At 47.5% G+C, this 12,500-nt stretch overlaps 1 pseudogene; it reads right to left on the bottom strand.

Moving 5' to 3' along the window:
- Positions 1-674: 674 nt before the first annotated feature.
- The window catches only part of LOC135533953 (ubiquitin thioesterase ZRANB1-like), a 43,405-nt pseudogene continuing 31,579 nt past the window's right edge, over positions 675-12,500 (bottom strand).

The following is a 12,500-nucleotide window of genomic DNA, read 5'->3' on the forward strand; positions in this document are numbered from 1 at the left end:
CTCCAGAGTGAATTTACGAACTGACAACGCGCTCCAGAGGGAATTTACGAACTGACAACGCGACTCCAGAGTGAATTTACGAACTGACAACGCGCTCCAGAGTGAATTTACGAACTGACAACGCGCTCCAGAGGAAATTTACGAACTGACAACGCCCTCCAGAGTGAATTTCCGAACTGACAACGCGCTCCAGAGTGAATTTACGAACTGACAACGCGCTCCAGAGGAAATTTACGAACTGACAACGCCCTCCAGAGTGAATTTACGAACTGACAACGCGCTCCAGAGTGAATTTACGAACGCACCCATTGTTGTTGCCATGGTTTTGTTGAGGAGATTCTAGAACGTGTTCCAAGAGTTCTTTCAGAACCAGAGCAGGTCTCCTCTCTTCAGTGCTTCTGAGACGGCAGAGTGAAAGACCATTGATCGCTCCGCCTGCATCCCAAATGCAAACCTATTCTCCTATATAGTGCGCACTACTCTTTTGACCAGAACCCTATGTGCTTTGGGATACAGCCTCAGACGGCAGCGCAGAAGACCGTGGATTCTCTCTCTTGAGGTGAGGAGGCGTATGGTGCCGTGAAGGATGCTAGTGGTCTCGAGTCCCATCCAGTGACGCCACATCCTCCTCTGTCACCTCTCCTGTGTCTGTGTCACTGTGTCCTTCCCCTCCTTCACTCATCTTCCTCCTCCTCCTCCTCCTCCTCCCGTCGGAGAGAAGAGGCGCAAGGACAGATCTGTCGGTATCCATCCAGCCAGGTCTCCACCATTTGTGTGACCAGTGGGTGGTTACACGTCGACGGGACGACTTTGCATTGCGGCCAACATGCCTCCCCTCCGTTACACAGCAGTCCAGCCACTCCCTCAACAACTTCTCCTGCTGCTCCTCGTTACCCATCTAGACAGAGAGAAGAGAGAGACACACATTGGAAAGAATTAACAACAAAAAAACTAAGCAAACTAGATTGCTATTTGGCCCTAAACAGAGAGTACACAGTGGCAGTATACCTGACCACTGTGACTGACCCAAACTTAAAGAAAGCATTTTAAATAGAGACTAGGGAGCATAGCCTTGCTATTGAGAAAGGCCACCGTGGCAGACATGGCTCTCAAGAGAAGGCAGGGAGGAGGCGTGTCTACAGAGACACTGTATTAATGAAGGTGGGGAGGGAGGAGGCGTGTCTACAGAGACAGTATTAATGAAGGTGGGGAGGAGGAGGCGTGTCTACAGAGACACCGTATTAATGAAGGTGGGGAGGAGGAGGCGTGTCTACAGAGACACCGTATTAATGAAGGTGGGGAGGAGGAGGCGTGTCTACAGAGACACCGTATTAATGAAGGTGGGGAGGAGGAGGCGTGTCTACAGAGACACCGTATTAATGAAGGTGGAGGAGGCGTGTCTACAGAGACACCGTATTAATGAAGGTGGGGAGGAGGAGGCGTGTCTACAGAGACACCGTATTAATGAAGGTGGGGTGAAGGAGGCGTGTCTACAGAGACACCGTATTAATGAAGGTGGGGTGAAGGAGGCGTGTCTACAGAGACACCGTATTAATGAAGGTGGGGTGGAGGAGGCGTGTCTAGAGACACCGTATTAATGAAGGTGGAGGAGGCATGTCTACAGAGACACCGTATTAATGAAGGTGGGGTGGAGGAGGCGTGTCTACAGAGACACCGTATTAATGAAGGTGGAGGGGGCGTGTCTACAGAGACACCGTATTAATGAAGGTGGGGTGGAGGAGGCGTGTCTACAGAGACACCACCCGTCTACACTGATTGAAGTGGATTTAACAAGTGACATCAATAAGGGATCATAGCTTTCACCTGGGTTCACCTGGTCAGGCTGTTACTGAAAAGAGCAGGTGTTCCTAATGTTTATACGTTTAGTGGATTTTTACCTTCTGATCGCTGGAGACCAATGTGAAACCAGTCACATGGCAGCGAACTGAAGCACCTTTTCCACAGTGACGTTTATGAAATGCTGGCCTTCATAACCCTGCAAGGATGAAATGTGGAGAGCCAAGCTGTAGGCTTCGTAGCCATGCCCAAATGACAGTACAGCACCAAACCTACCGAGTTGATTCGAGATTTCTAGAATGTTCTCATATATGTCCGGACTTTTCAATGTAACTCATTTTTTAAATAATTTATATCGTGTTAAATATTAGCCACTATCGGTTATACCACATACATTAATACCTGTCTCTTACTGTCAGTTATACCCATTTAAAAAAAAAAAATTATTTTATTTTTTTTACCTTTTATTTTACTAGGCAAGTCAGTTAAGAACAAATTCTTATTTTCAATGACGGCCTGGGAACAGTGGGTTAACTGCCTGTTCAGGGGCAGTACGCAGATTTTGTACCTTGTCAGCTCAGGGTTTGTTTAAACAGATGGATTTTAATATTATGTAATTAGATTTCCTCTGGGGGGTGGGAATATGTAGGCTAAGAGTTAATGTTACCTCTTGTGCAGACAGGAAATGTGCGATGCAGCAGTTTTCTCTCGCTGTCCACCAGCGGCAGGAAGGTTACGGTGACGTCATCGTCAGTGTTGAGGTTGAGCGCCCCGCCGCGATTGTCGTGCTCGTCGTTCTCCATGGCGACCAGGGCAGAGAAGTGTCCGTGTGTAACCCAGGGCGATGGGACTCTTCCAACAGAAGCTCTGCTCACAACAGGGCAAGTACACACCTGTACAGGCAGAGACAGGTCAGTCTCAGACAGGTACACACCTGTACAGGTAGAGAGACAGGTCAGTGTCTCTATCCGTTAATCAAATGGCTACCTGGACTTTATGCCTACTACCTGCATTGCCCCAGTCGCCGACTCACTACTACCCGTACCCCAGTACGCCGACTCACTACTACCTGCACCCCAGTAAGTCGACTCACTACTACCTCATGACCCAGTACGCCGACTCACACTACTACCTCGTACCCCAGCACGCCGACTCACTCACTACCTCGCACCCAGTACGCCGACTCACTACTACCTCGTACCCCGACTCACTACTACCTCGTACACCAGTACGCCGACTCACTACTACCTCGTACCCCAGTACGCCGACTCACTACTACCTACGTACCCCAGTACGCCGACTCACTACTACCTCGTACCCCAGTACGCCGACTCACTACTACCTCATACCCAGTACGCCGACTCACCACTACCTCGTACCCCACTACGCCAACTCACTACTACCTCGTATCCCACTACGCCGACTCACTACTACCCCATACTCCAGTACCTCGACTCACTACTACCTCGCACCCCGACTCACTACTACTTCGTACCCCACTACACCAGCTCACTACTACCTCGTACCCCGACTCACTACTACTTCGTACCCCACTACACCAGCTCACTACTACCTCGTACCCCAGTACACCGACTCACTACTACCTCGTACCCCAGTACGCCGACCAACTACTACCTCGTACCCCAGTATGCCGAACCACTACTACCTCGTACCCCAGTACACCGACTCACTACTACCTCGTACCCCGACTCACTACTACCTCGTACCCCACTACACCAACTCACTACTACCTCGTACCCCAGTACCCCGACTCACTACTACCTCGTACCCCAACTCACGACTACTCCGTACCCCACTACACCGATTCACTACTACCCCGTACCCCAGTACCCTGACTCAGTACGGCTACTCCTTGTATATAGACTGTATATCGCCTCGCTGTTATTTTATTGTGTTACAATTTTCTTTTTATCAATTTGCTAATTTTCGTACTTTTTAACTGAAAGGTTGGGAAAGGGCTGCGTAGGTAAGCATTTAACGGTAAAGTCTACGTACAAAATTAGATTTTATTAAGATTTTATTTGATCCAAAAATAATAACAAATGAAAACACTTATTCCCCAACGAGGTCCTTGAGTGGTCCTTTCATGATCTAGTGTTGCCTGCATTGGTTGCTAGGGCCTTTCTATTCATCGTAGTAGGTTTTGAACATGAAAGGAAATGGATTTACATGGAGAGCTATGTTGTTTTAATGTTACCCAGCAACGATGCATGGCAACCCCACTTGGGCCCCTAGCGCCCACAACGCACATACAACTCTGCTATGGGCTAATATGTTGTTCCTATAAGGTTTCATATGTAGGCTCAGCTTAGACAGAGACAGAGACGCACACACATACAGTCTCTATCTACAGCTTCCTCTGGTCTAATAACACACACAGTCTCTATCTACAGCTTCCTCTGGTCTAATAACAACACACACCGCCTCTATCTACAGCTTCCTCTAGTCTAATAACAACACACAGTCTCTATCTACAGCTTCCTCTAGTCTAATAACAACACAGTCTCTATCTACAGCTTCCTCTGGTCTAATAACAACACACAGTCTCTATCTACAGCTTCCTCTGGTCTAATAACACACACACAGTCTCTATATACAGCTTCCTCTGGTCTAATAACACACACAGTCTCTATCTACAGCTTCCTCTGGTCTAATAACACACACAGTCTCTATCTACAGCTTCCTCTGGTCTAATAACACACACAGTCTCTATCTACAGCTTCCTCTGGTCTAATAACAACAACACACAGTCTCTATCTACAGCTTCCTCTGGTCTAATAACAACACACACACAGTCTCTATCTACAGCTTCCTCTGGTCTAATAACAACACACACCGTCTCTATCTACAGCTTCCTCTGGTCTAATAACAACACACACCGTCTCTATCTACAGCTTCCTCTGGTCTAATAACAACACACACCGTCTCTATCTACAGCTTCCTCTGGTCTAATAACACACAGTCTCTATCTACAGCTTCCTCTGGTCTAATAACACACAGTCTCTATCTACAGCTTCCTCTGGTCTAATAACAACACACACACAGTCTCTATCTACAGCTTCCTCTGGTCTAATAACAACACACACCGTCTCTATCTACAGCTTCCTCTGGTCTAATAACAACACACACCGTCTCTATCTACAGCTTCCTCTGGTCTAATAACAACACACACCGTCTCTATCTACAGCATCCTCTGGTCTAATAACACACAGTCTCTATCTACAGCTTCCTCTTGTCTAATAACACAGTCTCTATCTACAGCTTCCTCTGGTCTAACAACACACAGTCTCTATCTACAGCTTCCTCTTGTCTAATAACACAGTCTCTATCTACAGCTTCCTCTGGTCTAATAACACACAGTCTCTATCTACAGCTTCCTCTGGTCTAATAACACAGTCTCTATCTACAGCTTCCTCTGGTCTAATAACACAGTCTCTATCTACAGCTTCCTCTGGTCTAATAACACACAGTCTCTATCTACAGCTTCCTCTGGTCTAATAACACAGTCTCTATCTACAGCTTCCTCTGGTCTAATAACACAGTCTCTATCTACAGCTTCCTCTAGTCTAATAACAACACAGTCTCTATCTACAGCTTCCTCTGGTCTATTAACAACACACGCAGTCAATATCTACAGCTTCCTCTGGTCTAATAACAACACACAGTCTCTATCTACAGATTCCTCTGGTCTAATAACAACACACACCGTCTCTATCTACAGCTTCCTCTGGTCTAATAACAACACACACCGTCTCTATCTACAGCTTCCTCTGGTCTAATAACAACACACACCGTCTCTATCTACAGCTTCCTCTGGTCTAATAACACACAGTCTCTATCTACAGCTTCCTCTGGTCTAATAACACACAGTCTCTATCTACAGCTTCCTCTGGTCTAATAACAACACACACACAGTCTCTATCTACAGCTTCCTCTGGTCTAATAACAACACACACCGTCTCTATCTACAGCTTCCTCTGGTCTAATAACAACACACACCGTCTCTATCTACAGCTTCCTCTGGTCTAATAACAACACACACCGTCTCTATCTACAGCTTCCTCTGGTCTAATAACAACACACAGTCTCTATATACAGCTTCCTCTAGTCTAATAACAACACACAGTCTCTATCTACAGCTTCCTCTAGTCTAATAACAACACAGTCTCTATCTACAGCTTCCTCTGGTCTAATAACAACACACAGTCTCTATCTACAGCTTCCTCAGGTCTAATAACACACACACAGTCTCTATCTACAGCTTCCTCTGGTCTAATAACACACACAGTCTCTATCTACAGCTTCCTCTGGTCTAATAACACACACAGTCTCTATCTACAGCTTCCTCTGGTCTAATAACACACACAGTCTCTATCTACAGCTTCCTCTGGTCTAATAACAACACACACACAGTCTCTATCTACAGCTTCCTCTGGTCTAATAACAACACACACACAGTCTCTATCTACAGCTTCCTCTGGTCTAATAACAACACACACCGTCTCTATCTACAGCATCCTCTGGTCTAATAACAACACACACCGTCTCTATCTACAGCTTCCTCTGGTCTAATAACAACACACACCTCTCTATCTACAGCTTCCTCTGGTCTAATAACACACAGTCTCTATCTACAGCTTCCTCTGGTCTAATAACACACCGTCTCTATCTACAGCTTCCTCTGGTCTAATAACAACACACACACAGTCTCTATCTACAGCTTCCTCTGGTCTAATAACAACACACACCGTCTCTATCTACAGCTTCCTCTGGTCTAATAACAAACACACCGTCTCTATCTACAGCTTCCTCTGGTCTAATAACAACACACACCGTCTCTATCTACAGCTTCCTCTGGTCTAACAACACACAGTCTCTATCTACAGCTTCCTCTCTTGTCTAATAACACAGTCTCTATCTACAGCTTCCTCTGGTCTAACAACACACAGTCTCTATCTACAGCTTCCTCTGGTCTAATAACACACAGTCTCTATCTACAGCTTCCTCTGGTCTAATAACACAGTCTCTATCTACAGCTTCCTCTGGTCTAATAACACGGTCTCTATCTACAGCTTCCTCTAGTCTAATAACAACACAGTCTCTATCTACAGCTTCCTCTGGTCTAATAACAACACACACAGTCTCTATCTACAGCTTCCTCTGGTCTAATAACAACACACAGTCTCTATCTACAGCTTCCTCTGGTCTAATAACAACACACACAGTCTCTATCTACAGCTTCCTCTGGTCTAGTAACAACACACACAGTCTCTATCTACAGCTTCCTCTGGTCTAATAACAACACACACAGTCTCTATCTACAGCTTCCTCTGGTCTAATAACACACAGTCTCTATCTACAGCTTCCTCTGGTCTAGTAACAACACACAGTCTCTATCTACAGCTTCCTCTGGTCTAATTACACACAGTCTCTATCTACAGCTTCCTCTGGTCTAATAACAACACACACAGTCTCTATCTACAGCTTCCTCTGGTCTAATAACACACAGTCTCTATCTACAGCTTGCTCTGGTCTAATAACAACACAGTCTCTATCTACAGCTTCCTCTGGTCTGATAACAACACACACAGTCTCTATCTACAGCTTCCTCTGGTCTAATAACAACACAGTCTCTATCTACAGCTTCCTCTGGTCTGATAACAACACACACAGTCTCTATCTACAGCTTCCTCTGGTCTAGTAACAACACACACAGTCTCTATCTACAGCTTCCTCTGGTCTAATAACAACACACACAGTCTCTATCTACAGCTTCCTCTGGTCTAATAACACACAGTCTCTATCTACAGCTTCCTCTGGTCTTATAACAACACACACCGTCTCTAACAACACACACCGTCTCTATCTACAGCTTCCTCTGGTCTAATAACAACACACACCGTCTCTATCTACAGCTTCCTCTGGTCTAATAACACACAGTCTCTATCTACAGCTTCCTCTGGTCTAATAACACACAGTCTCTATCTACAGCTTCCTCTGGTCTAATAACAACACACACACAGTCTCTATCTACAGCTTCCTCTGGTCTAATAACAACACACACCGTCTCTATCTACAGCTTCCTCTGGTCTAATAACAACACACACCGTCTCTATTTACAGCTTCCTCTGGTCTAATAACAACACAGTCTCTATCTACAGCATCCTCTGGTCTAATAACACACAGTCTCTATCTACAGCTTCTCTTGTCTAATAACACAGTCTCTATCTACAGCTTCCTCTGGTCTAACAACACACAGTCTCTATCTACAGCTTCCTCTTGTCTAATAACACAGTCTCTATCTACAGCTTCCTCTGGTCTAATAACACACAGTCTCTATCTACAGCTTCCTCTGGTCTAATAACACAGTCTCTATCTACAGCTTCCTCTGGTCTAATAACACAGTCTCTATCTACAGCTTCCTCTGGTCTAATAACACACAGTCTCTATCTACAGCTTCCTCTGGTCTAATAACACAGTCTCTATCTACAGCTTCCTCTGGTCTAATAACACAGTCTCTATCTACAGCTTCCTCTAGTCTAATAACAACACAGTCTCTATCTACAGCTTCCTCTGGTCTAATAACAACACACACAGTCTCTATCTACAGCTTCCTCTGGTCTAATAACAACACACAGTCTCTATCTACAGCTTCCTCTGGTCTAATAACAACACACACAGTCTCTATCTACAGCTTCCTCTGGTCTAGTAACAACACACACAGTCTCTATCTACAGCTTCCTCTGGTCTAATAACAACACACACAGTCTCTATCTACAGCTTCCTCTGGTCTAATAACACACAGTCTCTATCTACAGCTTCCTCTGGTCTAGTAACAACACACAGTCTCTATCTACAGCTTCCTCTGGTCTAATTACACACAGTCTCTATCTACAGCTTCCTCTGGTCTAATAACAACACACACAGTCTCTATCTACAGCTTCCTCTGGTCTAATAACACACAGTCTCTATCTACAGCTTCCTCTGGTCTAATAACATCACACTATTTCACATGCAGGGTCCAGGTTGTTAAAATCCTGCCACCCACTCTATAATGACATAAAGGGTGTGTCTCTATCTGTCTCTCTACAGGTCTGGGGTCAGACTGACTGGTCTACTTATATAGATGTGAGTTATAGCTAGAACCGTTACGTAGCTGCCCATTAGTATCTATCGCTCTCTCTCTCTACAGGTCTGGGGTCAGACTGACTGGTCTACTTATATAGATGTGAGTTATAGCTGGAACCGTTACGTAGCTGCCCACGTCCATGGAAACGAGCGTAGCCCAACTTCTCTCCACTCACCATGGAAACGAGTGTAGCCCAACGTCTCTCCACTCACCTTGGAAACGAGTGTAGCCCAACTTCTCTCCACTCACCATGGAAACGAGTGTAGCCCAACGTCTCTCCACTCACCATGGAAACGAGCGTAGCCTAACGTCTCTCCACTCACCTTGGAAACGAGCGTAGCCTAACGTCTCTCCACTCACCATGGAAACGAGCGTAGCCTAACGTCTCTCCACTCACCTTGGAAACGAGCGTAGCCCAACGTCTCTCCACTCACCTTGGAAACGAGCGTAGCCCAACGTCTCTCTACTCACCTTGGAAACGAGCATAGCCTAACGTCTCTCCACTCACCATGGAAACAAGCATAGCCTAACGTCTCTCCACTCACCTTGGAAACGAGCGTAGCCCAACGTCTCTCTACTCACCTTGGAAACGAGCGTAGCCCAACGTCTCTCCACTCACCATGGAAACGAGCATAGCCTAACGTCTCTCCACTCACCTTGGAAACGAGCGTAGCCCAACGTCTCTCTACTCACCTTGGAAACGAGCATAGCCCAACGTCTCTCCACTCACCTTGGAAACGAGCATAGCCTAACGTCTCTCCACTCACCATGGAAACGAGCGTAGCCCAATGTCTCTCTACTCACCTTGGAAACGAGCGTAGCCCAACGTCTCTCTACTCACCTTGGAAACGAGAGTAGCCCAACGTCTCTCCACTCACCATGGAAACGAGTGTAGCCCAACGTCTCTCCACTCACCATGGAAACGAGTGTAGCCCAACGTCTCTCCACTCACCTTGGAAACGAGTGTAGCCCAACGTCTCTCCACTCACCATGGAAACTAGCATAGCCTAACGTCTCTCCACTCACCATGGAAACTAGCATAGCCTAACGTCTCTCCACTCACCTTGGAAACGAGTGTAGCCCAACGTCTCTCCACTCACCATGGAAACGAGCGTAGCTCAACGTCTCTCCACTCACCATGGAAACGGGCGAGCCCAACGTCTCTCCACTCACATTGAAAACGAGTGTAGCCCAACGTCTCTCCACTCACCTTGGAAACGAGTGTAGCCCAACGTCTCTCCACTCACCATGGAAATGAGTGTAGCCCAACGTCTCTCCACTCACCATGGAAACGAGTGTAGCCCAACGTCTCTCCACTCACCATGGAAACGAGTGTAGCCCAACGTCTCTTCACTCACCTTGGAAACGAGCGTAGCCCAACGTCTCTCCACTCACCATGGAAACTAGCATAGCCTAACGTCTCTCCACTCACCTTGGAAACGAGTGTAGCCCAACGTCTCTCCACTCACCATGGAAACGAGTGTAGCCCAACGTCTCTCCACTCACCTTGGAAACGAGTGTAGCCCAACGTCTCTCCACTCACCTTGGAAACGAGCGTAGCCCAACGTCTCTCCACTCACCTTGGAAACTAGTGTAGCCCAACGTCTCTCCACTCACCTTGGAAACGAGTGTAGCCCAACGTCTCTCCACTCACCATGGAAACGAGTGTAGCCCAACGTCTCTCCACTCACCTTGGAAACGAGTGTAGCCCAACGTCTCTATACTCACCTTGGAAACGAGTGTAGCCCAAACCTCTCTCCACTCACCATGGAAACGAGTGTAGCCCAACGTCTCTCCACTCACCATGGAAACGAGTGTAGCCCAACGTCTCTTCACTCACCTTGGAAACGAGTGTAGCCCAACGTCTCTCCACTCACCATGGAAACGAGTGTAGCCCAACGTCTCTCCACTCACCTTGGAAACGAGTGTAGCCCAACGTCTCTCCACTCACCTTGGAAACGAGCGTAGCCCAAACGTCTCTCCACTCACCTTGGAAACTAGTGTAGCCCAACGTCTCTCCACTCACCATGGAAACGAGTGTAGCCCAACGTCTCTTCACTCACCTTGGAAACGAGCGTAGCCCAACGTCTCTCTACTCACCTTGGAAACGAGAGTAGCCCAACGTCTCTCCACTCACCATGGAAACGAGTGTAGCCTAACGTCTCTCCACTCACCATGGAAACGAGTGTAGCCCAACGTCTCTCCACTCACCTTGGAAACGAGTGTAGCCCAACGTCTCTCCACTCACCATGGAAACTAGCATAGCCTAACGTCTCTCCACTCACCATGGAAACTAGCATAGCCTAACGTCTCTCCACTCACCTTGGAAACGAGTGTAGCCCAACGTCTCTCCACTCACCATGGAAACGAGCGTAGCTCAACGTCTCTCCACTCACCATGGAAACGGGCGTAGCCCAACGTCTCTCCACTCACATTGGAAACGAGTGTAGCCCAACGTCTCTCCACTCACCTTGGAAACGAGTGTAGCCCAACGTCTCTCCACTCACCATGGAAATGAGTGTAGCCCAACGTCTCTCCACTCACCATGGAAACGAGTGTAGCCCAACGTCTCTCCACTCACCATGGAAACGAGTGTAGCCCAACGTCTCTTCACTCACCTTGGAAACGAGCGTAGCCCAACGTCTCTCCACTCACCATGGAAACTAGCATAGCCTAACGTCTCTCCACTCACCTTGGAAACGAGTGTAGCCCAACGTCTCTCCACTCACCATGGAAACGAGTGTAGCCCAACGTCTCTCCACTCACCTTGGAAACGAGTGTAGCCCAACGTCTCTCCACTCACCTTGGAAACGAGCGTAGCCCAACGTCTCTCCACTCACCTTGGAAACTAGTGTAGCCCAACGTCTCCACTCACCTTGGAAACGAAAGTGTAGCCCAACGTCTCTCCACTCACCATGGAAACGAGTGTAGCCCAACGTCTCTCCACTCACCTTGGAAACGAGTGTAGCCCAACGTCTCTATACTCACCTTGGAAACGAGTGTAGCCCAACGTCTCTCCACTCACCATGGAAACGAGTGTAGCCCAACGTCTCTCCACTCACCATGGAAACGAGTGTAGCCCAACGTCTCTTCACTCACCTTGGAAACGAGTGTAGCCCAACGTCTCTCCACTCACCATGGAAACGAGTGTAGCCCAACGTCTCTCCACTCACCTTGGAAACGAGTGTAGCCCAACGTCTCTCCACTCACCTTGGAAACGAGCGTAGCCCAACGTCTCTCCACTCACCTTGGAAACTAGTGTAGCCCAACGTCTCTCCACTCACCTTGGAAACGAGTGTAGCCCAACGTCTCTCCACTCACCATGGAAACGAGTGTAGCCCAACGTCTCTCCACTCACCTTGGAAACGAAAGTGTAGCCCAACGTCTCTATACTCACCTTGGAAACGAGTGTAGCCCAACGTCTCTCCACTCACCTTGGAAACGAGTGTAGCCCAACGTCTCTCCACTCACCTTGGAAACGAGTGTAGCCCAAACGTCTCTCCACTCACCATGGAAACGAGTGTAGCCCAACGTCTCTCCACTCACCATGGAA

This window comes from Oncorhynchus masou, unplaced genomic scaffold (genome assembly GCF_036934945.1).
Source record: "Oncorhynchus masou masou isolate Uvic2021 unplaced genomic scaffold, UVic_Omas_1.1 unplaced_scaffold_2833, whole genome shotgun sequence".
In the NCBI taxonomy this organism is placed as follows: Eukaryota; Metazoa; Chordata; class Actinopteri; order Salmoniformes; family Salmonidae; genus Oncorhynchus; species Oncorhynchus masou.